This window comes from Lonchura striata, chromosome 8 (assembly GCF_046129695.1).
Source record: "Lonchura striata isolate bLonStr1 chromosome 8, bLonStr1.mat, whole genome shotgun sequence".
Classification (NCBI taxonomy): domain Eukaryota; kingdom Metazoa; phylum Chordata; class Aves; order Passeriformes; family Estrildidae; genus Lonchura; species Lonchura striata.
In genome coordinates, this window is record NC_134610.1 from 117668 (window position 1) to 143008 (window position 25341).

General features: G+C 49.4%; 3 long non-coding RNA genes across 5 annotated transcripts; all 3 read right to left on the reverse strand.

The window, feature by feature from the left end:
• Window positions 1-355: 355 nt before the first annotated feature.
• On the reverse strand, window positions 356-4036 carry LOC144246673 (uncharacterized). Its single transcript, XR_013340334.1, has 3 exons — window positions 2579-4036; window positions 1334-1618; window positions 356-901 (listed from the first exon to the last, which is right to left on the reverse strand). It is a non-coding gene; the product is annotated as an uncharacterized LOC144246673 (long non-coding RNA).
• Window positions 4037-10542: 6506 nt separating this feature from the next.
• LOC144246675 (uncharacterized) lies at window positions 10543-21559 on the reverse strand. 3 transcript variants are annotated; one of them, XR_013340337.1, is made up of 3 exons: window positions 21523-21559; window positions 12766-13852; window positions 10543-11805 (listed from the first exon to the last, which is right to left on the reverse strand). It is a non-coding gene; the product is annotated as an uncharacterized LOC144246675 (long non-coding RNA). The 3 variants fall into 3 exon arrangements; XR_013340338.1 differs by lacking the exon at window positions 21523-21559 and having other exon boundaries at window positions 10543-11088; window positions 11521-11805; window positions 12766-14230; XR_013340336.1 differs by lacking the exon at window positions 21523-21559 and having other exon boundaries at window positions 12766-14230.
• A 2545-nt stretch (window positions 21560-24104) lies between these two features.
• Window positions 24105-25288, reverse strand: LOC144246676 (uncharacterized). Its single transcript, XR_013340339.1, has 2 exons — window positions 25083-25288; window positions 24105-24650 (listed from the first exon to the last, which is right to left on the reverse strand). It is a non-coding gene; the product is annotated as an uncharacterized LOC144246676 (long non-coding RNA).
• Between the last annotated feature and the right edge of the window lie 53 nt (window positions 25289-25341).

Sequence of the window (25341 nt, forward strand, 5' to 3'; positions counted from 1 at the left end):
CTACGCTCGGCTCCTCGGCCAGCTTCGGTTACTTTCGGCTAAGCTCGGCTATTTCCGACCGCATTCGGCCCCACTCGCCTCTTCGGCGCAGCTCGGCTCCACTCGCCTCCACGGGCCCTCCCGGCCACTTTCGGCCACGCTCGGCTATTCCCGCCCGCACCCGCCTCCATTCGCCCACTCCCACAGCTCGGCTCCCTCCGGCTCACACATTTCCTCAGGGCACCTCATTCCAGGGCACACAAATTGCAGCCCCTAAAGGCTTGCGGCTCTTTCAACACACACTTGTAACTCAACTCTCGGGACAGAGCTGATGGCTCCTTTAGGACAAGAATAGTTACATCTAAAAGCAATTCCCTCATTTTGCATCTCCTTTTTATTTAACCCCCCCCAAAATCCCATACATATCACAAGGAATGTGCAGTTCTGGTTTCCCCACCCTCCGTATACTATTTGTACAAAGGACCTGGCCACAGCACACACAACTGAATAAAGCCCAGCTTCAATAATCAGAACAACTGACATTTGTTTACAAATTAGGTGCAGTTTTGTATGGTGCTGCGTACCCTCGGAGGCGAGTCGAGGAAAAAGAGCTACAGCACTGGAACCTAAGTTTTAGCAGCTGAGTCATTTGTAACTTGTGCCATAAAGTAAACCAAGCATCACTACAGTATTATCTGCTGAAGTTCTCCACTGTAGGTTTAAGGTACAGCAGCACGTGCTTTACTCCCAACAAAAGCTGCTCAGGTGGGGGGAGCCGGGAAGCCAAGTCTCTCCACTTTGTCTGAACACCATCTTCCAGGAAGGTACTGCTTCCTCTCTCCCAGGCTCCCTTCAGCAAAGTAGCAAATACAGAATCCGGTGCCACAGAAGGCTCTTGCCTGACCTCCTTGTGGTTTTCAAACTGTTCAAAGCGAAACAAAAAGCGTAAGAGAAAAACAGTGATGAGTATGAAACAAAAGTCTCTTCAGCCACCTTTGGTTTGAGATGAGCTCTGAACTGAAGCTCTGGGAGCACAGGCGTGCAGTCCTGCTAGAACAGAGCTGTCCAGTAGTGTCCCCAGGGGTATCTGGAGTGTTCACACTGCTGAACTGAGAAAAACTCACCAAACCCAGCCCAGGGGCCTGTGATCCTCCACCCACCCGGGGGAACTCCGGGCGCTGTAAACAGAGGCCACAGCGCACACCAGGCTCTGCTGTGCCTGCTGAGGAGTCTCTGTATGAGCCCTGAGGCCTGGTATCGCCTCCCAAACACCACAGAGACCTCTTGTGTCATCAGAGAAAAGCCCTGGAGCAAACGTGTGTCCCCAGCACGATCAACAAGGATGCAGAATTACCTCCTCAATAAAAACGCTGTTCCTGATGGAAATGTAACCTCTGTCAACTGTGAGGATTTTATAGGAATACTGGCTCAAGAATTCAGTGACTTCAGGTATTCCATACCACAGGTTCCTGGGACTACTTGGGCATCCAGAGTCTATAGTATCGGTTAAACTGGTAGAGCTGAGGATACTTAGCAGCTTTGTCACAGAGCTGGAACGTCAAGCAGGGAGAAAGGGGCTCTCTCGGAGAGTGCAGGAGGCCAGTGAAAACAGCAACAAAGTCCTCCACGACATCTGCTCCTAGAAAAGCCAAATAAATTAAACTATTGACATGAGCACGGACACTGGGGCAACCTTCCTTACTTTGGGCCTTGCCAGCAGCCCACAGAGCCTCACGCAGAAAAGAACTGAACGAGATCAAAAAGTGTTCGCAGTGACCTAGACACGTGCTCCTGACTGCAGAGGTACCTGAAAAACCCTCCAGACATCATCAGCTCCTGCTGAAGCAAACAATCCACCTTCGCTGTCTTGTGCCAAAAACACGCCCGTCTCTTTACAGGGAGACACCCTGCCAGGCACCGCCTCAGAGAAGAACCGAGCTGTACTGGGGGGATACACCCAGCCAACGTGTACAAGTTAAACAGAATTTTCTGTCAGAACTGGGACTTTCAGCACCCCCCAGGTGCTACTCGACTGCCACATACACAGAGAGGGCTTCGTGAGGTGCTCTGCGGTTGGCCAGTCCTGTTCCAAGCCCTGCTGATGCCCCTGTGGTTTTAACGCTGTCCTCAAGGAGGTAGTAGAACCTCGCAGTATTTGCCCCTGGAGCTTAATTTCTGAAGTTTTCCTTGGGAAACGCATCCATTTCCTACTTAACAAGGCAGTCCCCTCTCCCTGATCTCGGGAAGAGCTGCCCACAGGCACGGGAAACACCTTCCTCTCCTGATCGCCATGCTCTGCCCTTAAAACGCTGTGTTACTGAGGCCAACTACTTCCAGACCAAGACTGTCCATGCAGGGACAGTGTCCCTTCTCTTCAGGGTCAGGGAATTAGGGCAGAAGCACCTACAGAGCTTCAATGCCCCTCTTGAGCACAAAACACCATCAATCTGCACCTCCTTCTGCTTGCAGGGAAGGTAATAACATGCCTCAAGGTAAAAAATTATAAACGGTAAAAAATTATTACAAGAGAGTAGAAATGATGCCACTTTCACTCCACTGCTAGAAACGACACATAAAACATAAAAAAAAAAAACTGTACCTGTTCCGTTTTCAGACTGAAGCAACAGCATATTCCTGGCTGCTAATGCAGCAGGGACAACAGCACTGAAGGGAAATGTCTGGATAATCACGCCTTCATTTAAAGAGAACACAATTTCCTCATCTAAGCCATCACTGCCCTCCATCAGAACAGCCAGCATATCCACGACATCTAATAAGTGAAGGAAAAAATGTAAGCAGAGGATCCAGACTAACTGGGAAAACAACAGAGGTAGAATGCAACATTCCAGGAACACAAGGTATCTTTTTAGTTCCCAAAAAAACCCAAAAACAAAACAACAACAACAACAAAAAAAAAAAAAAAAAAAAAAAACGAAAGCAAACAAAACAAACAAGAAAACCTTAAAAAAAAAAAAAAAAAAAAAATTCAAAGGCACATTTGCCAGGCAATACAATGTTGGGGGCAGCACAAAAATCACAGCTGTACTTCATTCTGCCTTTCAAAGCTGCTGTCCAGCACAGGTTGCCCAGAGAAGCTGTGGCTGCCCCCGGATCCATGGAAGTGTCCAAGGCCAGGCTGGACAGGGCTTAGAGCACCCTGGCATGGTGGAAGGTGTCCCTGCCCATGGCAGGGGGTGGAACGGGATGAGCTTTAAAAAAAGGTGCCTTCCCATCCAAACCCTTCTGGGATTCCACGATTCTGTGAACAGCTTCAGGCAGGACTACATTTCCATTGTAGTTCAATAATGCTGCTGCAAGAACACGAAGAGAGATTTCAAATACTGTTAAAGTGGCACAACCACATCAAAAATTACGTCTGGGAGTAAAGTGGAAACTCTGCTGATTCCAAGGACACATGGAGGGCTGAATCCTGGAGATCCTTACATAACAGGATCTCTAGAGTTATCCATCCCCAGTTTGTTGCTTAGGGTTAGAAAAGGTAGCCCCAAGCCGTGGAGTTCTGTTCTTAAGGGGTTACCACATACCATCAATGTGAGAGACGGGGATGCTGATGTTTGATCAGAGTCCTGTAGCAACCTGGAGCACGCTGGCTTCCCGAACCAGGTCTGCTGCTTTGTCCGTGTAGCGGTAGGGCTTTGTCCTCAGCCTTCAGCAGGATCTGTCAGCAAAGGTGGAGAGAAAAGTAGAGTGCAGCGCCTCTCAAGCATGGGGGAACCATGTGCTGCTAAGGAAGACCACGTGCTGAAAGTGGTTTGAAGCCGGGTGGGTTTTGGGAGGACAAATTCCATATTACTTCTGCAGGATTCTGTCTGCAGTTCCTGCTCTACAAACCAAATACATCAAACGACAAAAACAAACAAATAAAAAAAAACCCACATTAAATTAACAACAACAAAATAATTATTCCTACCTCAATAAACCCATAACGCCTCGAACCATTCCAAGGAGGGCGGCAGGAGGGGCGGGCAGAGCCAGGGCCCCGCTCCGCCGCCCCGGCGGCATTTTCCGGCACGCGGCCGCTCCCGGCGTCTGGAGAGGGGCGCGGGGCCGGGAAAGGCGGCGCAGCCCTGCTCCGATGCCGCTCGGCCGCGGCCCGGGAGCGCTGCGACCGCGCCTCCGCCGCCCGCCGGCACCGGCCCCACCGGGCTGCCCTCGCCGCCATCCTCGCCGCCGCTGAGCCGCCTTCAGCCCTCCCCTCACTCACAGACACCGCCCCACTCGCCGCTCGCTCCCGCCCCGTCTCGGTGGTTTTGCCGGGCGCTGGCTGGGGGGCTGCAGTACCACCCTCTGTCCACAAGGCGGCAGCACTTGTCAAGAGAGTGCGCGACAAGCACTCGCAAGATGGCGGCCCGTGAGGACCTTGACGGAGACAGGCGTTTTGCCGATGCCTGTCGGCTCGTGCCAAAATCCCGCAGGCTCGCGGTGCTGCTGACCCCACAGCCCGTGTGCACGGCACCAGAACTGCCGCGGAAAATCCCCTAGGGGGGCGCCGGCGGTGCGGGCAATTCAGGCAGTGTGGAAAACAGACACGGGTCCTCGACTTTCTTGTCCTCGTTTTTGCACCCTCTTGAGAAGGTCAAGCCGAGTCCGCGCCAAGCCACTCCCAAGATGGCGCCCGCGGGCTGTGTCTGTAGTACCCACCTCTGTCCACAAGGCGGCAGCACTGCCGCCCGCCACCGCCGGGGGCCGCCGCTCGCCTCGGGGCCGCGGGCGGGGCAGGCGGCAAAAAGAACGGGCGCCGTCCCCTCCGGAACATCCTCGGTAGCAAATGCCCCAAAATATCCCGCGCGGAAAAGAACGCCAACAAAAAAAAACCCCTTGCCTCTAACCCAACAAGAACCAAAAGAAAAAACCTTTTCTTTTAAACTGCATTTCAATGTATTTTATTTTTATATTTTTCATATTTATATTCACATTCGGATTTATAATGTATATTGATGTATAACTGAATTTTTATAATTTCTTACATTTATTTCTATTATATTTTATTCTATTTTAGTACATATCTTAATGTATTGCTTATATATTTCTATAGTTAGATTTAGATTTCTAGAAGGTTTATATTGCTTAAAATAAACCCCTGCCTCCATCCAAGTCAAAATCTTTAAAAAAATCCCATTATTTAAGCTCCGTTTACATTTATCTCTATTTTTTGCATTTATATTCAAATTTACATTTTAAATGTAGATTGATGTATGATGTTATTTATAGCCTATCTCTTCCTAATACTTATTTTTATTTTTTTATATTTTTATATATATCTGTATACATCGAATATATATTTCCATATTTAGAACGATATCAAAATAAAATGTATATTCATATTTTTTCTATTAAAGCCCTGTCTCTAACCAAATTTTAAAAAAAAAAGCTCTGTCTATAAGCAATACTTGATTATTCATATAATTTTTCATCATTATAGTCACATTTGTATTTCTACTTTACACTGATGTATTTATAAATATATATTATATATATTATAAGGTAGCAAGATAGATAAATTATTATTTAAACTCTATTTCGTACATACTGCTAATACTTATATTTACTTACCACTGAATTTTTATATAGATCTTAATGTATTTAGGATATATTTCTACACATAGATTTCTAATTTTATTTTATTTATATTTATAATTTTTGTAATAAAACCCCTACCTACTACCAAATAGAAAATAAAAATCCCCTTTATTTTAAACGATATTTAAATATTTCTATATTTTATTTTTAATAGTACTTATATCTTCTATCACAATATATTGAGGTACTATATTTTGATATATAATATTTATGACATATAATGTGTTATAATAACACATATACTGTAAAATATGCATTATGTACTGCATTGATTTCTATTATTTTGTAATTTTTATATTTATATATCCACACGAATTAATTATACAACTCTATATGGTTATTTTGCTTGTATTTATAATCTCTATTTATATGTATTTATATATACATATAAAATACTCTATATCAAACAATATAATACCTAATAGTAATGGATAACATTATTTATGTTACATGTTTTATTTATATGTATTCCGTTTATATTTAAAATTGAAGGTTTATATTCCATTTTCATATTTATGCATTTCTTTTGTTTCATTAGAGTTATAGTTAAAACTTTGCAGTTATAATCCAATTCCTAAAAATAAAATGCCAAAACAAACAGCATCAAATTCCCACCAATACCATCCAAAAAATTCAGAAAGGCTCCACCAGCCAACCAACTACCAGCAAAAAAACCCACACTACACTCCTTTCACTAACAGTTCTTATCACATCACAAAAATGAAACAAACATTTAAAACAACCTATAGAAATCCACACAGCAAATCACAAAAACCACTAAAATGAAAAAAAAAAAAACCCAACTAACTTACTATACTGCAAATCATACAACAGACCCCGAACGTTTCTAAAAAAAATAACCAAAACTCTACCACTACACTAACTCATAAAGAGAACCCAATGCTCTATAAAATGAACTAAAAAAACCCACCAAATAATTACAGATATTAAAAAATCGAAACCACGAAGGAAAAAAAATTCACCACCCAGATAAAATAACTGCGCATAAAGACCCACCATAGATATACCCATGTTCCCAAAAATAAAACTAATAAAAAAACAACAGCCAAATACATCAAACTAAAAAAAAATATATATATATATTAACAACAACAAAATAATTATTCCTAACTCAATAAACCCATTATGCCTCAAACCATCAAAACACAAATACCACCTAGAAATAAACACGTCGCCAAAAGAGAAATGTAACAATTTTAATAACTCCCGAACTCTCTGCAACAATAAAACATACACGGCAATCAAATATGCCAAATGCATAAAACCCCTATAACATAATAAACAAGAATGCAATAATCAATATTAAAAAAAACCTCACTGATTAACTACAGGACACTACCTCAAACCCACCAAAACAAACACTACATATGCTCATGCTAATAAAAGCCTTCACAAACGAATTAAAAACCTAACGTCTACTTCATGCTACGACCCATAAAAACCATTGTAAACCTTTAAGAACACATTCTTTAGAAACATAAGAACGGATCAAAAAGAAATCCAACAACACTCAATCAAAAAAAACCCCCTTGTCATGCGCACCTGAAGCAAGAACCGTAACAACCAAAAAGTAACACCATGGCCCTTCTCCTACAGCAACTACGAACAAAAGAAAAGGATCCCATAAATTCCTCAAAAGCAGCGCAGCGAGGGAGGCTGGAAGATGCGGAGCCGCGCTCCCGGCCCCGGGCGCAGCGCGGCTCCGGCAGGAAAGCGGATCCTCCGGCAGGCAGAGGCGGCGCCGCGCCGGCAGACCCCCGCCCGCTGCCCCCGGCCCGGCGGGGCCGGCACCGGGCCCGGGGGGCCCCGGCGGCGCCCGAGCCCCGCGCCCGGAGCGGCGGCACCGGCCGGCACCGGCGCGCCGCCCGCGCCGCCTCCCCCGCCCGCCGGCCCGGCCAAAGCTCCGCTCGGCTCCGCACGGCTCGCACCGGCGCGGCTCCGGCGGGCCCGCGGCAGCCCAGCCGCGCCCAGCTCCCCTTCCGCCCCGGCCAGCCCCGGCACTGCCGCCAGGGCTCCGCGCCGGACCCTTCGCTGCCGGGCCGGGGGCAGAAGAAGCGCCCCGAATGCAGCGGCACAGCGCGATCCCCGCCCTGCCAGCGCTGCCACGGCTGCAGCTCCCTTCCTCTGAAGGCCCGACAGTGACGCCACGCTCCGGCGCTCACCTCACCCCAACGAGGGCACAGAAACGTGCGCTCCCCCCCTTCAATTGCGTCCCCTAGAAGAGCAGAAAACAAGGGGCCTGCCTCAAATAATGGTAAAAGGGAGAATTTTACCTCAATCCAAACCTCTTAAAAGGCGGGACCACAGGACTGACCCCTCCATTTCAACCTCAGGATGACGAAATTTCAAAGGGAAAGGACAAAAGCCCCCACTACAAAGGCGCACCGGCTCACCTGTTTGGCTACTGCTTCTCGGCACAAGGGTTTGTCCCTCGGCTCCTCCTTTGAGCAATGCTCCACGTCTCCAAGTGCATATCCAGGTGATCCCCCAGACCCCGTCCGAAGCACTCACCGTCCTTCCAGGAGACAGCCCCGGGAGCCCCCCATAAACTCCTCTTCTCCAGCAGCTCCGTGCAAAAGCGATGTGAGGAAAACCCCCTAAATCAGCCCCCTCCTCATCATCCTCACAGCTCACACCTGGGGCTGCTCTGAGCCCCCATCATCCTAACAGCTCACACCTGCCGCTGTTGCCACTCTCCAACAGCGTCTCTCCCTCTCCAGCACACAGCGCACTTCTCACAGACACAGATCCAACAGAAATCTGCTACGGGTGTCAGCTTTTCTTAATCCATCTGGTTACACGATTAAAACACATACATGCATTGATGGTCATTGAGAGAAAGCTTTCCCCTGGAGAAAATAGTCACTTTGGTAGCACACTTTGATATATCTGTGGAAAAGCAGAATCAGCACCAACTCCTAAGACCCCTGCTGAGGAACCCAGCCCTCCTTGGGACACCCAAAGCAGCAGACCTCGAAAAAGGAGGGGAAAAATGAAGCTTGGAGTGGAAAAAGAGGATAGAAGTACAGAAGCCTTTAAAAATGCCTGCATGGAGCAATAGTGGGAACCAGTCACATTTCTTCTTTCCTTGCTTTCTGTGATGACATAAATAGAAAGTAAGAACACGTTAAACAAAAGGCAGAGCTAGGATTTTACAGGTCTTTATTTTGGCAGGCTGGAATGACAAACGCCTCTTCCGGGGCTGCGACACGTTTTGAGGAATGGCAGAGAACGGAGGCAAAAGGTGCCGGGGAGCCCTTTCTGTTCCATTTAGCCCCTGCAGCTGCTCCGCTGGTTTCAGGGCACTCGCTTGGTTCGTTCCTAGAGAAAAAGGCTACGGCATGATTTTCAAAACTACTGCCCATCCACAGTCAGAGTTTCCTACATTCCTGGGTACAAATGAGTGGATCGAGAGAGGGCTTCTTTTCAAATTAGTTTAGCCATAGCTTCCTATTCTTTACCAATACCTGTGAAAACGAAACACTTGCCAGGTTTTAGTATTCTACACACACCCCTCCCTGGGAATTTTGGGGTAGCTTTGGGTCCCTCTGCGGGACGGCACCCAGCGTGACCCCCCCTCTCATCTGCCACCCACCCGCTCCCCCACCGCAGTGTGCGTCCCTCTCCTAGCGACCTTGGGGTGCCCCAAATGACATCAGAGCCCCGAGTCTTCAGCCCCTAACCCTGACTCCCGAAGAAGGCACAGGACGAGTCCAACTGCCCCGGACAGCAGCCCAGCACTCCCTTCCAGCCCTTCCCACGCGTCCATCCCCCCAGAAAGGGACTCCGCCGCAACAAGGAAGGGGGGACAGCCCCCAGAAGGCTCGAAGCTCCTGCCCCGCCTCGCTGTCGCGGGCCAGGGGCAGAAAGAGGGAGCGGCAGAGGCGGCGGGGACGCGGCACGGCCGGCACGGCACAGAGCGGGGGCCGCTCGCAGCGCGATGCCGGCGGAGCCGCAGGTCCGGCAGCGCCGGGGCGGGGTCCGAGCGGCGCGGGGGATCCGCCGAGAGCCTCCGGCCCCGTGCGGGGACTCCCGCAAGGCCCGGGGGGCGCCGGGCTCCGGCCCTCGGGGCTTTATTCTCCGGCGCCCCGAGCCCCGCGGCTGCGGGGGAAAGAAGCGAAGGGGCGACGGGAAGAGAGGAGGGAGAGCGGGGCATGCGAAAGGTCGGGGAGGGAGGACGGGCTGCGGAGGAAAGCGGGCGGGGAAGGGAAAGGCCGGCAGGGGAGGAAGAGGGACGGTGAACAGAGGAGGGAGAGAGGGGGAATGGAACGGAGGAGCAGGGCAGGGACAGGACAGGAAGGAGCCGAGTTTGGGGGGGGACACGGAAACGGGGGAAAGAGAGGTAACTGAGGGGAATACGGGGAGGAGGATGGAGCGGTAGAGAGAGGGACAGGAGGGGATCCTCCCAGCGCCCCGCCCTGCCCGGGCTGCTGCGCTCGGCCGAGCTCGGCTCGGTTCGGCTGGACTCGGCTCCTCGGCCAGCTTCGGCTACTTTGGGCCACGCTCGGCTATTACCAGCCGCATTCGGCTCGATTAGCCTCTTCGGCAAAGCTCGGCTCGCCTCGGCTGTACTCGGAGCCGCTCGGCTACGCTCGGCTCCTCGGCCAGCTTCGGTTACTTTCGGCTAAGCTCGGCTATTTCCGACCGCATTCGGCCCCACTCGCCTCTTCGGCGCAGCTCGGCTCCACTCGCCTCCACGGGCCCTCCCGGCCACTTTCGGCCACGCTCGGCTATTCCCGCCCGCACCCGCCTCCATTCGCCCACTCCCACAGCTCGGCTCCCTCCGGCTCACACATTTCCTCAGGGCACCTCATTCCAGGGCACACAAATTGCAGCCCCTAAAGGCTTGCGGCTCTTTCAACACACACTTGTAACTCAACTCTCGGGACAGAGCTGATGGCTCCTTTAGGACAAGAATAGTTACATCTAAAAGCAATTCCCTCATTTTGCATCTCCTTTTCATTTAACCCCCCCCAAAATCCCATACATATCACAAGGAATGTGCAGTTCTGGTTTCCCCACCCTCCGTATACTATTTGTACAAAGGACCTGGCCACAGCACACACAACTGAATAAAGCCCAGCTTCAATAATCAGAACAACTGACATTTGTTTACAAATTAGGTGCAGTTTTGTATGGTGCTGCGTACCCTCGGAGGCGAGTCGAGGAAAAAGAGCTACAGCACTGGAACCTAAGTTTTAGCAGCTGAGTCATTTGTAACTTGTGCCATAAAGTAAACCAAGCATCACTACAGTATTATCTGCTGAAGTTCTCCACTGTAGGTTTAAGGTACAGCAGCACGTGCTTTACTCCCAACAAAAGCTGCTCAGGTGGGGGGAGCCGGGAAGCCAAGTCTCTCCACTTTGTCTGAACACCATCTTCCAGGAAGGTACTGCTTCCTCTCTCCCAGGCTCCCTTCAGCAAAGTAGCAAATACAGAATCCGGTGCCACAGAAGGCTCTTGCCTGACCTCCTTGTGGTTTTCAAACTGTTCAAAGCGAAACAAAAAGCGTAAGAGAAAAACAGTGATGAGTATGAAACAAAAGTCTCTTCAGCCACCTTTGGTTTGAGATGAGCTCTGAACTGAAGCTCTGGGAGCACAGGCGTGCAGTCCTGCTAGAACAGAGCTGTCCAGTAGTGTCCCCAGGGGTATCTGGAGTGTTCACACTGCTGAACTGAGAAAAACTCACCAAACCCAGCCCAGGGGCCTGTGATCCTCCACCCACCCGGGGGAACTCCGGGCACTGTAAACAGAGGCCACAGCGCACACCAGGCTCTGCTGTGCCTGCTGAGGAGTCTCTGTATGAGCCCTGAGGCCTGGTATCGCCTCCCAAACACCACAGAGACCTCTTGTGTCATCAGAGAAAAGCCCTGGAGCAAACGTGTGTCCCCAGCACGATCAACAAGGATGCAGAATTACCTCCTCAATAAAAACGCTGTTCCTGATGGAAATGTAACCTCTGTCAACTGTGAGGATTTTATAGGAATACTGGCTCAAGAATTCAGTGACTTCAGGTATTCCATACCACAGGTTCCTGGGACTACTTGGGCATCCAGAGTCTATAGTATCGGTTAAACTGGTAGAGCTGAGGATACTTAGCAGCTTTGTCACAGAGCTGGAACGTCAAGCAGGGAGAAAGGGGCTCTCTCGGAGAGTGCAGGAGGCCAGTGAAAACAGCAACAAAGTCCTCCACGACATCTGCTCCTAGAAAAGCCAAATAAATTAAACTATTGACATGAGCACGGACACTGGGGCAACCTTCCTTACTTTGGGCCTTGCCAGCAGCCCACAGAGCCTCACGCAGAAAAGAACTGAACGAGATCAAAAAGTGTTCGCAGTGACCTAGACACGTGCTCCTGACTGCAGAGGTACCTGAAAAACCCTCCAGACATCATCAGCTCCTGCTGAAGCAAACAATCCACCTTCGCTGTCTTGTGCCAAAAACACGCCCGTCTCTTTACAGGGAGACACCCTGCCAGGCACCGCCTCAGAGAAGAACCGAGCTGTACTGGGGGGATACACCCAGCCAACGTGTACAAGTTAAACAGAATTTTCTGTCAGAACTGGGACTTTCAGCACCCCCCAGGTGCTACTCGACTGCCACATACACAGAGAGGGCTTCGTGAGGTGCTCTGCGGTTGGCCAGTCCTGTTCCAAGCCCTGCTGATGCCCCTGTGGTTTTAACGCTGTCCTCAAGGAGGTAGTAGAACCTCGCAGTATTTGCCCCTGGAGCTTAATTTCTGAAGTTTTCCTTGGGAAACGCATCCATTTCCTACTTAACAAGGCAGTCCCCTCTCCCTGATCTCGGGAAGAGCTGCCCACAGGCACGGGAAACACCTTCCTCTCCTGATCGCCATGCTCTGCCCTTAAAACGCTGTGTTACTGAGGCCAACTACTTCCAGACCAAGACTGTCCATGCAGGGACAGTGTCCCTTCTCTTCAGGGTCAGGGAATTAGGGCAGAAGCACCTACAGAGCTTCAATGCCCCTCTTGAGCACAAAACACCATCAATCTGCACCTCCTTCTGCTTGCAGGGAAGGTAATAACATGCCTCAAGGTAAAAAATTATAAACGGTAAAAAATTATTACAAGAGAGTAGAAATGATGCCACTTTCACTCCACTGCTAGAAACGACACATAAAACATAAAAAAAAAAAACTGTACCTGTTCCGTTTTCAGACTGAAGCAACAGCATATTCCTGGCTGCTAATGCAGCAGGGACAACAGCACTGAAGGGAAATGTCTGGATAATCACGCCTTCATTTAAAGAGAACACAATTTCCTCATCTAAGCCATCACTGCCCTCCATCAGAACAGCCAGCATATCCACGACATCTAATAAGTGAAGGAAAAAATGTAAGCAGAGGATCCAGACTAACTGGGAAAACAACAGAGGTAGAATGCAACATTCCAGGAACACAAGGTATCTTTTTAGTTCCCAAAAAAACCCAAAAACAAAACAACAACAACAACAAAAAAAAAAAAAAAAAAAAAAAAAAAAACGAAAGCAAACAAAACAAACAAGAAAACCTTAAAAAAAAAAAAAAAAAAAAAAAATTCAAAGGCACATTTGCCAGGCAATACAATGTTGGGGGCAGCACAAAAATCACAGCTGTACTTCATTCTGCCTTTCAAAGCTGCTGTCCAGCACAGGTTGCCCAGAGAAGCTGTGGCTGCCCCCGGATCCATGGAAGTGTCCAAGGCCAGGCTGGACAGGGCTTAGAGCACCCTGGCATGGTGGAAGGTGTCCCTGCCCATGGCAGGGGGTGGAACGGGATGAGCTTTAAAAAAAGGTGCCTTCCCATCCAAACCCTTCTGGGATTCCACGATTCTGTGAACAGCTTCAGGCAGGACTACATTTCCATTGTAGTTCAATAATGCTGCTGCAAGAACACGAAGAGAGATTTCAAATACTGTTAAAGTGGCACAACCACATCAAAAATTACGTCTGGGAGTAAAGTGGAAACTCTGCTGATTCCAAGGACACATGGAGGGCTGAATCCTGGAGATCCTTACATAACAGGATCTCTAGAGTTATCCATCCCCAGTTTGTTGCTTAGGGTTAGAAAAGGTAGCCCCAAGCCGTGGAGTTCTGTTCTTAAGGGGTTACCACATACCATCAATGTGAGAGACGGGGATGCTGATGTTTGATCAGAGTCCTGTAGCAACCTGGAGCACGCTGGCTTCCCGAACCAGGTCTGCTGCTTTGTCCGTGTAGCGGTAGGGCTTTGTCCTCAGCCTTCAGCAGGATCTGTCAGCAAAGGTGGAGAGAAAAGTAGAGTGCAGCGCCTCTCAAGCATGGGGGAACCATGTGCTGCTAAGGAAGACCACGTGCTGAAAGTGGTTTGAAGCCGGGTGGGTTTTGGGAGGACAAATTCCATATTACTTCTGCAGGATTCTGTCTGCAGTTCCTGCTCTACAAACCAAATACATCAAACGACAAAAACAAACAAATAAAAAAAACCCCACATTAAATTAACAACAACAAAATAATTATTCCTACCTCAATAAACCCATAACGCCTCGAACCATTCCAAGGAGGGCGGCAGGAGGGGCGGGCAGAGCCAGGGCCCCGCTCCGCCGCCCCGGCGGCATTTTCCGGCACGCGGCCGCTCCCGGCGTCTGGAGAGGGGCGCGGGGCCGGGAAAGGCGGCGCAGCCCTGCTCCGATGCCGCTCGGCCGCGGCCCGGGAGCGCTGCGACCGCGCCTCCGCCGCCCGCCGGCACCGGCCCCACCGGGCTGCCCTCGCCGCCATCCTCGCCGCCGCTGAGCCGCCTTCAGCCCTCCCCTCACTCACAGACACCGCCCCACTCGCCGCTCGCTCCCGCCCCGTCTCGGTGGTTTTGCCGGGCGCTGGCTGGGGGGCTGCAGTACCACCCTCTGTCCACAAGGCGGCAGCACTTGTCAAGAGAGTGCGCGACAAGCACTCGCAAGATGGCGGCCCGTGAGGACCTTGACGGAGACAGGCGTTTTGCCGATGCCTGTCGGCTCGTGCCAAAATCCCGCAGGCTCGCGGTGCTGCTGACCCCACAGCCCGTGTGCACGGCACCAGAACTGCCGCGGAAAATCCCCTAGGGGGGCGCCGGCGGTGCGGGCAATTCAGGCAGTGTGGAAAACAGACACGGGTCCTCGACTTTCTTGTCCTCGTTTTTGCACCCTCTTGAGAAGGTCAAGCCGAGTCCGCGCCAAGCCACTCCCAAGATGGCGCCCGCGGGCTGTGTCTGTAGTACCCACCTCTGTCCACAAGGCGGCAGCACTGCCGCCCGCCACCGCCGGGGGCCGCCGCTCGCCTCGGGGCCGCGGGCGGGGCAGGCGGCAAAAAGAACGGGCGCCGTCCCCTCCGGAACATCCTCGGTAGCAAATGCCCCAAAATATCCCGCGCGGAAAAGAACGCCAACAAAAAAAAAACCCCTTGCCTCTAACCCAACAAGAACCAAAAGAAAAAACCTTTTCTTTTAAACTGCATTTCAATGTATTTTATTTTTATATTTTTCATATTTATATTCACATTCGGATTTATAATGTATATTGATGTATAACTGAATTTTTATAATTTCTTACATTTATTTCTATTATATTTTATTCTATTTTAGTACATATCTTAATATATTGCTTATATATTTCTATAGTTAGATTTAGATTTCTAGAAGGTTTATATTGCTTAAAATAAACCCCTGCCTCCATCCAAGTCAAAATCTTTTAAAAAATCCCATTATTTAAGCTCCGTTTACGTTTATCTCTATTTTTTGCATTTATATTCAAATTTACATTTTAAATGTAGATTGATGTATGATGTTATTTATAGCCTATCTCTTCCTAATACTTATTTTTATTTTTTTATATTTTTATATATATCTGTATACATTGAATATATATTTCCATATTTAGAACGATATCAAAATAAAATGTATATTCATATTTTTTCTATTAAAGCCCCGTCTCTAACCAAATTTAAAAAAAAAAGCTCTGTCTATAAGCAATACTTGATTATTCATATAATTTTTCATCATTATAGTCACATTTGTATTTCTACTTTACACTGATGTATTTATAAATATATATTATATATATTATAAGGTAGCAAGATAGATAAATTATTATTTAAACTCTATTTCGTACATACTGCTAATACTTATATTTACTTACCACTGAATTTTTATATAGATCTTAATGTATTTAGGATATATTTCTACACATAGATTTCTAATTTTATTTTATTTATATTTATAATTTTTGTAATAAAACCCCTACCTACTACCAAATAGAAAATAAAAATCCCCTTTATTTTAAACGATATTTAAATATTTCTATATTTTATTTTTAATAGTACTTATATCTTCTATCACAATATATTGAGGTACTATATTTTGATATATAATATTTATGACATATAATGCGTTATAATAACACATGTACTGTAAAATATGCATTATGTACTGCATTGATTTCTATTATTTTGTAATTTTTATATTTATATATCCACACGAATTAATTATACAACTCTATATGGTTATTTTGCTTGTATTTATAATCTCTATTTATATGTATTTATATATACATATAAAATACTCTATATCAAACAATATAATACCTAATAGTAATGGATAACATTATTTATGTTACATGTTTTATTTATATGTATTCCGTTTATATTTAAAATTGAAGGTTTATATTCCATTTTCATATTTATGCATTTCTTTTGTTTCATTAGAGTTATAGTTAAAACTTTGCAGTTATAATCCAATTCCTAAAAATAAAATGCCAAAACAAACAGCATCAAATTCCCACCAATACCATCCAAAAAATTCAGAAAGGCTCCACCAGCCAACCAACTACCAGCAAAAAAACCCACACTACACTCCTTTCACTAACAGTTCTTATCACATCACAAAAACGAAACAAACATTTAAAACAACCTATAGAAATCCACACAGCAAATCACAAAAACCACTAAAATGAAAAAAAAAAAAACCCAACTAACTTACTATACTGCAAATCATACAACAGACCCCGAACGTTTCTAAAAAAAATAACCAAAACTCTACCACTACACTAACTCATAAAGAGAACCCAATGCTCTATAAAATGAACTAAAAAAACCCACCAAATAATTACAGATATTAAAAAATCGAAACCACGAAGGAAAAAAAATTCACCACCCAGATAAAATAACTGCGCATAAGGACCCACCATAGATAGACCCATGTTCCCAAAAATAAAACTAATAAAAAAACAACAACCAAATACATCAAACTAAAAAAAAAAAAATATATATATTAACAACAACAAAATAATTATTCCTAACTCAATAAACCCATTATGCCTCAAACCATCAAAACACAAATACCACCTAGAAATAAACACGTCGCCAAAAGAGAAATGTAACAATTTTAATAACTCCCGAACTCTCTGCAACAATAAAACATACACGGCAATCAAATACGCCAAATGCATAAAACCCCTATAACATAATAAACAAGAATGCAATAATCAATATTAAAAAAAAAACTCACTGATTAACTACAGGACACTACCTCAAACCCACCAAAACAAACACTACATATGCTCATGCTAATAAAAGCCTTCACAAACGAATTAAAAACCTAACGTCTACTTCATGCTACGACCCATAAAAACCATTGTAAACCTTTAAGAACACATTCTTTAGAAACATAAGAACGGATCAAAAAGAAATCCAACAACACTCAATCAAAAAAAACCCCCTTGTCATGCGCACCTGAAGCAAGAACCGTAACAACCAAAAAGTAACACCATGGCCTGCGGTGGTGTGTTTTTCTTTCATTTGATATTTGTTTAATATCTGTTTCCCCCCCCCAACCCCCCTTTCCCTGCCCCTTTCCCTAGAACCTTCCCTGTCATTCATTCTAGCCCCCTCCTCAGCTTCCAGATGTTAGTTCTGCCCTAAACTCCTCCCCTGCTATTCCCTCATTGGTTACTGTTCCTACACCCGTCCTCCTGAGTTCTGTATAAAACCTTTGCCCCCCCGCCCGCCGGGGTCTTGGGGCTCATGGAATAAAACCATCTCGTTCCCCCCCCAAGTCCCGTGTCGCCTTCGTCTGTCCCTGCGCGCCACGAACTGAAACTGCAGAGCTTGCGGGGGAAAGCGGCCGCCCGTTCTCTTCCCTCACCGCCCAGCACGGCTCGGAGTGCCGCGGCGAGGAGCGCATGCCGCGCCTCAACATATGGTAGCGAGAGGATGGTTCCCTCCTTCGTCTTGTAAAAAAAACGGGCAAATTTGTGGGGGCGCCCGCCTCACAGAAGAAGAAGGAGGGAAGAGGAACATCTACGGCCGTAAAAGCTCTGCCGGATGCTAAGAGGAGCTGAGCGCCGAGCGAAAGATTGAAGCTCCGGGACCTCTTTGTTCTCGCCATCTTCCCGCCCGGGAGCAGCCGCGCTGCACGGGCAGCCGGGCTGCAGAGCTTTTTGGCGGGCAGACTTACCCGAGAACACAGAGGGCGGTTTTGGCAGCGGCTCGGGGGAGCCTGAAGAGGGACTGACCGAGAAGAGGTTCATTCCTCGGTCAGCATCTGCAGCGAGACCACCGGAGGCTGATAGTGGCCGAAACCAAGGCTTCGGGGACGAGTCTTGGTTTAACGGGAACACCCAGGCTTCCGGAAGGGCCAAAACCGGGAAGGAACATCCCCAGTTTTCAGCGCGACTTTTCCATCGAGTCGAGGAGAAGATTCAAGCCATCTCCGTCCGAGCCTGCAAGGTAAGGTGGGCTACACGGGGTGGGGGTCGCCCCGACGGGCGGCTGGGTCTGCCACCTTTTTTTTTTCTCGCGTTTTAACCCCCGTCTGCGCCCAGACTGGGGCTGTAGCCGTACATGTCCCTGGCAAGCGGGTGGGTTTTCTTTTTCTGGGAGAAGCTAGCACTGAGTGCTATCCTTCGCCTAGTCTTCTGTGGGGACCTAGATTAGATCGCTTTTTCTTCTCCTCGAAAAAGTTGTCTTCTCTATCCTCCCCTCCCCATTCTGGGCTGGACGGAGGGGGTAGAAAAGACACCAGTAGGGATCAGCTAAGAAGACGACACGTTAGCTATAGGAGAGTTGTTAAAAGGGGCCCTTTACACCCACGCATTGCGCCGACATCCAGCTGCGTCGGGCGGCCCCCCCCCCCCCTCCTATAAATTTCCCCTTTTTGCTTCTGTGAAGCTCCCTATGCCCCCATCCCCTCGGACTTTCCTAAAACCCTTTCCTATCCTCCCTTGGGGATTGCTGTGGCCGAGCCGCCCCAAGTGCCCTGCCGGACACTGCTCAGGCCAAGTGCAGTGTGCCCGGCACCCCTCTCAAGATGGCGCTGGCCACGCCGCTCGGGACCCATTTCCCGCCTTGACCCTTCTTTTCCGCCCCTGGTTTCCCGCCAGTCCCATCTCTCCCCCAATAGCCCTGCACCGTCCCTGCACGAGGCTAGTCCCTGTTGGGGGAGGCGGGGTTGGATATTCCCCATCCTTCTTCGGGCTCGTCCTCCGGGGGGAGGGTCGGGAGGGATCTTCTCCCGAGGAAATGGAGCCGAAACCCGGGACTGAGGATCCGTCATTTTGTCTTCCCCCTGAAATGGCGGCGCCCCGGTCCACCCCTTACCGATACCCCCTGTTAATCATGGCAATCACTAATTAAGTGATTGTCTGATTCCCCTATCCTATTCCTTAATGTACCCTACCCAATATTCCTTTTTATTTAACTACAAATTCCTCTTTTTGCTTTTGATTATTTTTGAATAATCTGTTTGTTGAGTTATATTTTATAGAAAGAAATACCATCCCAGTTAATTATTACTCAAGATATTATGCCCACCTCTCAAACGGACATTCAAATTGAACAAACCACATCGCTATCCGCTAACTCTGCTTTAAAACAAGCGCCGTTATCCGCTGACTCTGCTTTAAGAATTTAAGAAGCTGAACATCGCAAACGCCGCGACGCAGCAAATTCTAAATCAGATGAAGTCACAAATCCTGCTGTGCTTTGTACCCTTAATTTGGACTCTCATTTAAGACAATTTTATATATTCCAGATAAAGTTTTTATATGTTTCATATGTTATAATCACAATTAGTTTATCATTTTTTAATGTCTTTCAATTTATGTTTTTTTAATAATATATAATGTTACAATTTGATTTTATATTAAGTTGTTTTGTTGTAATTATAATTAATTCAGTCTTTTCTGATATTTTTTGACTTAAAGGCTGTGTTTAACCATTATTGCTACAAGAATCACTCAGCTACTATATCGCTTCAGGCTTGCTGCATTGCTGCGAAATTTAAAAATTTATTAGTTATATTTAGTTGATTTTTTATTATATTTAATTCCAATAATTCCATTTAATTATTTTATTCAAATTAGATAGTTGTAATTTTAATCATTCTAATTAAATTTTTTAGTTTAATTTCTGTCAATTATTTCATTCTATTTCAATTATTTACATTATTTACATTATTTTAAATTGTTACTCAGAACAGCAAAACAGCAAGTTTTGTGCAGTCTTGTGTCTAATTTAAGCTGTTACTACTCTTCCTGCCCTATAAATGCAATAATGTGTCTTTCATGTCCTTTAAGTAATTTACAATGTTATCATATAATTTTATATTATTTGCATGTTTTATTAATTTGCTTAAACCACAAAATTCTCCTTCTTTTTGTAAAGTAAAAGAGGGAGATGCGGTGGTGTGTTTTTCTTTCATTTGATATTTGTTTAATATCTGTTTCCCCCCCCCAACCCCCCTTTCCCTGCCCCTTTCCCTAGAACCTTCCCTGTCATTCATTCTAGCCCCCTCCTCAGCTTCCAGATGTTAGTTCTGCCCTAAACTCCTCCCCTGCTATTCCCTCATTGGTTACTGTTCCTACACCCGTCCTCCTGAGTTCTGTATAAAACCTTTGCCCCCCCGCCCGCCGGGGTCTTGGGGCTCATGGAATAAAACCATCTCGTTCCCCCCCCAAGTCCCGTGTCGCCTTCGTCTGTCCCTGCGCGCCACGAACTGAAACTGCAGAGCTTGCGGGGGAAAGCGGCCGCCCGTTCTCTTCCCTCACCGCCCAGCACGGCTCGGAGTGCCGCGGCGAGGAGCGCATGCCGCGCCTCAACAATGGCCCTTCTCCTACAGCAACTACGAACAAAAGAAAAGGATCCCATAAATTCCTCAAAAGCAGCGCAGCGAGGGAGGCTGGAAGATGCGGAGCCGCGCTCCCGGCCCCGGGCGCAGCGCGGCTCCGGCAGGAAAGCGGATCCTCCGGCAGGCAGAGGCGGCGCCGCGCCGGCAGACCCCCGCCCGCTGCCCCCGGCCCGGCGGGGCCGGCACCGGGCCCGGGGGGCCCCGGCGGCGCCCGAGCCCCGCGCCCGGAGCGGCGGCACCGGCCGGCGCCGGGGCGCGCCGCCCGCGCCGCCTCCCCCGCCCGCCGGCCCGGCCAAAGCTCCGCTCGGCTCCGCACGGCTCGCACCGGCGCGGCTCCGGCGGGCCCGCGGCAGCCCAGCCGCGCCCAGCTCCCCTTCCGCCCCGGCCAGCCCCGGCACTGCCGCCAGGGCTCCGCGCCGGACCCTTCGCTGCCGGGCCGGGGGCAGAAGAAGCGCCCCGAATGCAGCGGCACAGCGCGATCCCCGCCCTGCCAGCGCTGCCACGGCTGCAGCTCCCTTCCTCTGAAGGCCCGACAGTGACGCCACGCTCCAGCGCTCACCTCACCCCAACGAGGGCACAGAAACGTGCGCTCCCCCCCTTCAATTGCGTCCCCTAGAAGAGCAGAAAACAAGGGGCCTGCCTCAAATAATGGTAAAAGGGAGAATTTTACCTCAATCCAAACCTCTTAAAAGGCGGGACCACAGGACTGACCCCTCCATTTCAACCTCAGGATGACGAAATTTCAAAGGGAAAGGACAAAAGCCCCCACTACAAAGGCGCACCGGCTCACCTGTTTGGCTACTGCTTCTCGGCACAAGGGTTTGTCCCTCGGCTCCTCCTTTGAGCAATGCTCCACGTCTCCAAGTGCATATCCAGGTGATCCCCCAGACCCCGTCCGAAGCACTCACCGTCCTTCCAGGAGACAGCCCCGGGAGCCCCCCATAAACTCCTCTTCTCCAGCAGCTCCGTGCAAAAGCGATGTGAGGAAAACCCCCTAAATCAGCCCTCGGAGGAGCCGCCCCCTCCTCATCATCCTCACAGCTCACACCTGGGGCTGCTCTGAGCCCCCATCATCCTAACAGCTCACACCTGCCGCTGTTGCCACTCTCCAACAGCGTCTCTCCCTCTCCAGCACACAGCGCACTTCTCACAGACACAGATCCAACAGAAATCTGCTACGGGTGTCAGCTTTTCTTAATCCATCTGGTTACACGATTAAAACACATACATGCATTGATGGTCATTGAGAGAAAGCTTTCCCCTGGAGAAAATAGTCACTTTGGTAGCACACTTTGATATATCTGTGGAAAAGCAGAATCAGCACCAACTCCTAAGACCCCTGCTGAGGAACCCAGCCCTCCTTGGGACACCCAAAGCAGCAGACCTCGAAAAAGGAGGGGAAAAATGAAGCTTGGAGTGGAAAAAGAGGATAGAAGTACAGAAGCCTTTAAAAATGCCTGCATGGAGCAATAGTGGGAACCAGTCACATTTCTTCTTTCCTTGCTTTCTGTGATGACATAAATAGAAAGTAAGAACACGTTAAACAAAAGGCAGAGCTAGGATTTTACAGGTCTTTATTTTGGCAGGCTGGAATGACAAACGCCTCTTCCGGGGCTGCGACACGTTTTGAGGAATGGCAGAGAACGGAGGCAAAAGGTGCCGGGGAGCCCTTTCTGTTCCATTTAGCCCCTGCAGCTGCTCCGCTGGTTTCAGGGCACTCGCTTGGTTCGTTCCTAGAGAAAAAGGCTACGGCATGATTTTCAAAACTACTGCCCATCCACAGTCAGAGTTTCCTACATTCCTGGGTACAAATGAGTGGATCGAGAGAGGGCTTCTTTTCAAATTAGTTTAGCCATAGCTTCCTATTCTTTACCAATACCTGTGAAAACGAAACACTTGCCAGGTTTTAGTATTCTACACACACCCCTCCCTGGGAATTTTGGGGTAGCTTTGGGTCCCTCTGCGGGACGGCACCCAGCGTGACCCCCCCTCTCATCTGCCACCCACCCGCTCCCCCACCGCAGTGTGCGTCCCTCTCCTAGCGACCTTGGGGTGCCCCAAATGACATCAGAGCCCCGAGTCTTCAGCCCCTAACCCTGACTCCCGAAGAAGGCACAGGACGAGTCCAACTGCCCCGGACAGCAGCCCAGCACTCCCTTCCAGCCCTTCCCACGCGTCCATCCCCCCAGAAAGGGACTCCGCCGCAACAAGGAAGGGGGGGCAGCCCCCAGAAGGCTCGAAGCTCCTGCCCCGCCTCGCTGTCGCGGGCCAGGGCCAGAAAGAGGGAGCGGCAGAGGCGGCGGGGACGCGGCACGGCCGGCACGGCACAGAGCGGGGGCCGCTCGCAGCGCGATGCCGGCGGAGCCGCAGGTCCGGCAGCGCCGGGGCGGGGTCCGAGCGGCGCGGGGGATCCGCCGAGAGCCTCCGGCCCCGTGCGGGGACTCCCGCAAGGCCCGGGGGGCGCCGGGCTCCGGCCCTCGGGGCTTTATTCTCCGGCGCCCCGAGCCCCGCGGCTGCGGGGGAAAGAAGCGAAGGGGCGACGGGAAGAGAGGAGGGAGAGCGGGGCATGCGAAAGGTCGGGGAGGGAGGACGGGCTGCGGAGGAAAGCGGGCGGGGAAGGGAAAGGCCGGCAGGGGAGGAAGAGGGACGGTGAACAGAGGAGGGAGAGAGGGGGAATGGAACGGAGGAGCAGGGCAGGGACAGGACAGGAAGGAGCCGAGTTTGGGGGGGGACACGGAAACGGGGGAAAGAGAGGTAACTGAGGGGAATACGGGGAGGAGGATGGAGCGGTAGAGAGAGGGACAGGAGGGGATCCTCCCAGCGCCCCGGCTCCGCCCCGGCGCCCCGCCCTGCCCGGGCTGCTGCGCTCGGCCGAGCTCGGCTCGGTTCGGCTGGACTCGGCTCCTCGGCCAGCTTCGGCTACTTTGGGCCACGCTCGGCTATTACCAGCCGCATTCGGCTCGATTAGCCTCTTCGGCAAAGCTCGGCTCGCCTCGGCTGTACTCGGAGCCGCTCGGCTACGCTCGGCTCCTCGGCCAGCTTCGGTTACTTTCGGCTAAGCTCGGCTATTTCCGACCGCATTCGGCCCCACTCGCCTCTTCGGCGCAGCTCGGCTCCACTCGCCTCCACGGGCCCTCCCGGCCACTTTCGGCCACGCTCGGCTATTCCCGCCCGCACCCGCCTCCATTCGCCCACTCCCACAGCTCGGCTCCCTCCGGCTCACACATTTCCTCAGGGCACCTCATTCCAGGGCACACAAATTGCAGCCCCTAAAGGCTTGCGGCTCTTTCAACACACACTTGTAACTCAACTCTCGGGACAGAGCTGATGGCTCCTTTAGGACAAGAATAGTTACATCTAAAAGCAATTCCCTCATTTTGCATCTCCTTTTCATTTAACCCCCCCCAAAATCCCATACATATCACAAGGAATGTGCAGTTCTGGTTTCCCCACCCTCCGTATACTATTTGTACAAAGGACCTGGCCACAGCACACACAACTGAATAAAGCCCAGCTTCAATAATCAGAACAACTGACATTTGTTTACAAATTAGGTGCAGTTTTGTATGGTGCTGCGTACCCTCGGAGGCGAGTCGAGGAAAAAGAGCTACAGCACTGGAACCTAAGTTTTAGCAGCTGAGTCATTTGTAACTTGTGCCATAAAGTAAACCAAGCATCACTACAGTATTATCTGCTGAAGTTCTCCACTGTAGGTTTAAGGTACAGCAGCACGTGCTTTACTCCCAACAAAAGCTGCTCAGGTGGGGGGAGCCGGGAAGCCAAGTCTCTCCACTTTGTCTGAACACCATCTTCCAGGAAGGTACTGCTTCCTCTCTCCCAGGCTCCCTTCAGCAAAGTAGCAAATACAGAATCCGGTGCCACAGAAGGCTCTTGCCTGACCTCCTTGTGGTTTTCAAACTGTTCAAAGCGAAACAAAAAGCGTAAGAGAAAAACAGTGATGAGTATGAAACAAAAGTCTCTTCAGCCACCTTTGGTTTGAGATGAGCTCTGAACTGAAGCTCTGGGAGCACAGGCGTGCAGTCCTGCTAGAACAGAGCTGTCCAGTAGTGTCCCCAGGGGTATCTGGAGTGTTCACACTGCTGAACTGAGAAAAACTCACCAAACCCAGCCCAGGGGCCTGTGATCCTCCACCCACCCGGGGGAACTCTGGGCGCTGTAAACAGAGGCCACAGCGCACACCAGGCTCTGCTGTGCCTGCTGAGGAGTCTCTGTATGAGCCCTGAGGCCTGGTATCGCCTCCCAAACACTACAGAGACCTCTTGTGTCATCAGAGAAAAGCCCTGGAGCAAACGTGTGTCCCCAGCACGATCAACAAGGATGCAGAATTACCTCCTCAATAAAAACGCTGTTCCTGATGGAAATGTAACCTCTGTCAACTGTGAGGATTTTATAGGAATACTGGCTCAAGAATTCAGTGACTTCAGGTATTCCATACCACAGGTTCCTGGGACTACTTGGGCATCCAGAGTCTATAGTATCGGTTAAACTGGTAGAGCTGAGGATACTTAGCAGCTTTGTCACAGAGCTGGAACGTCAAGCAGGGAGAATGGGGCTCTCTCGGAGAGTGCAGGAGGCCAGTGAAAACAGC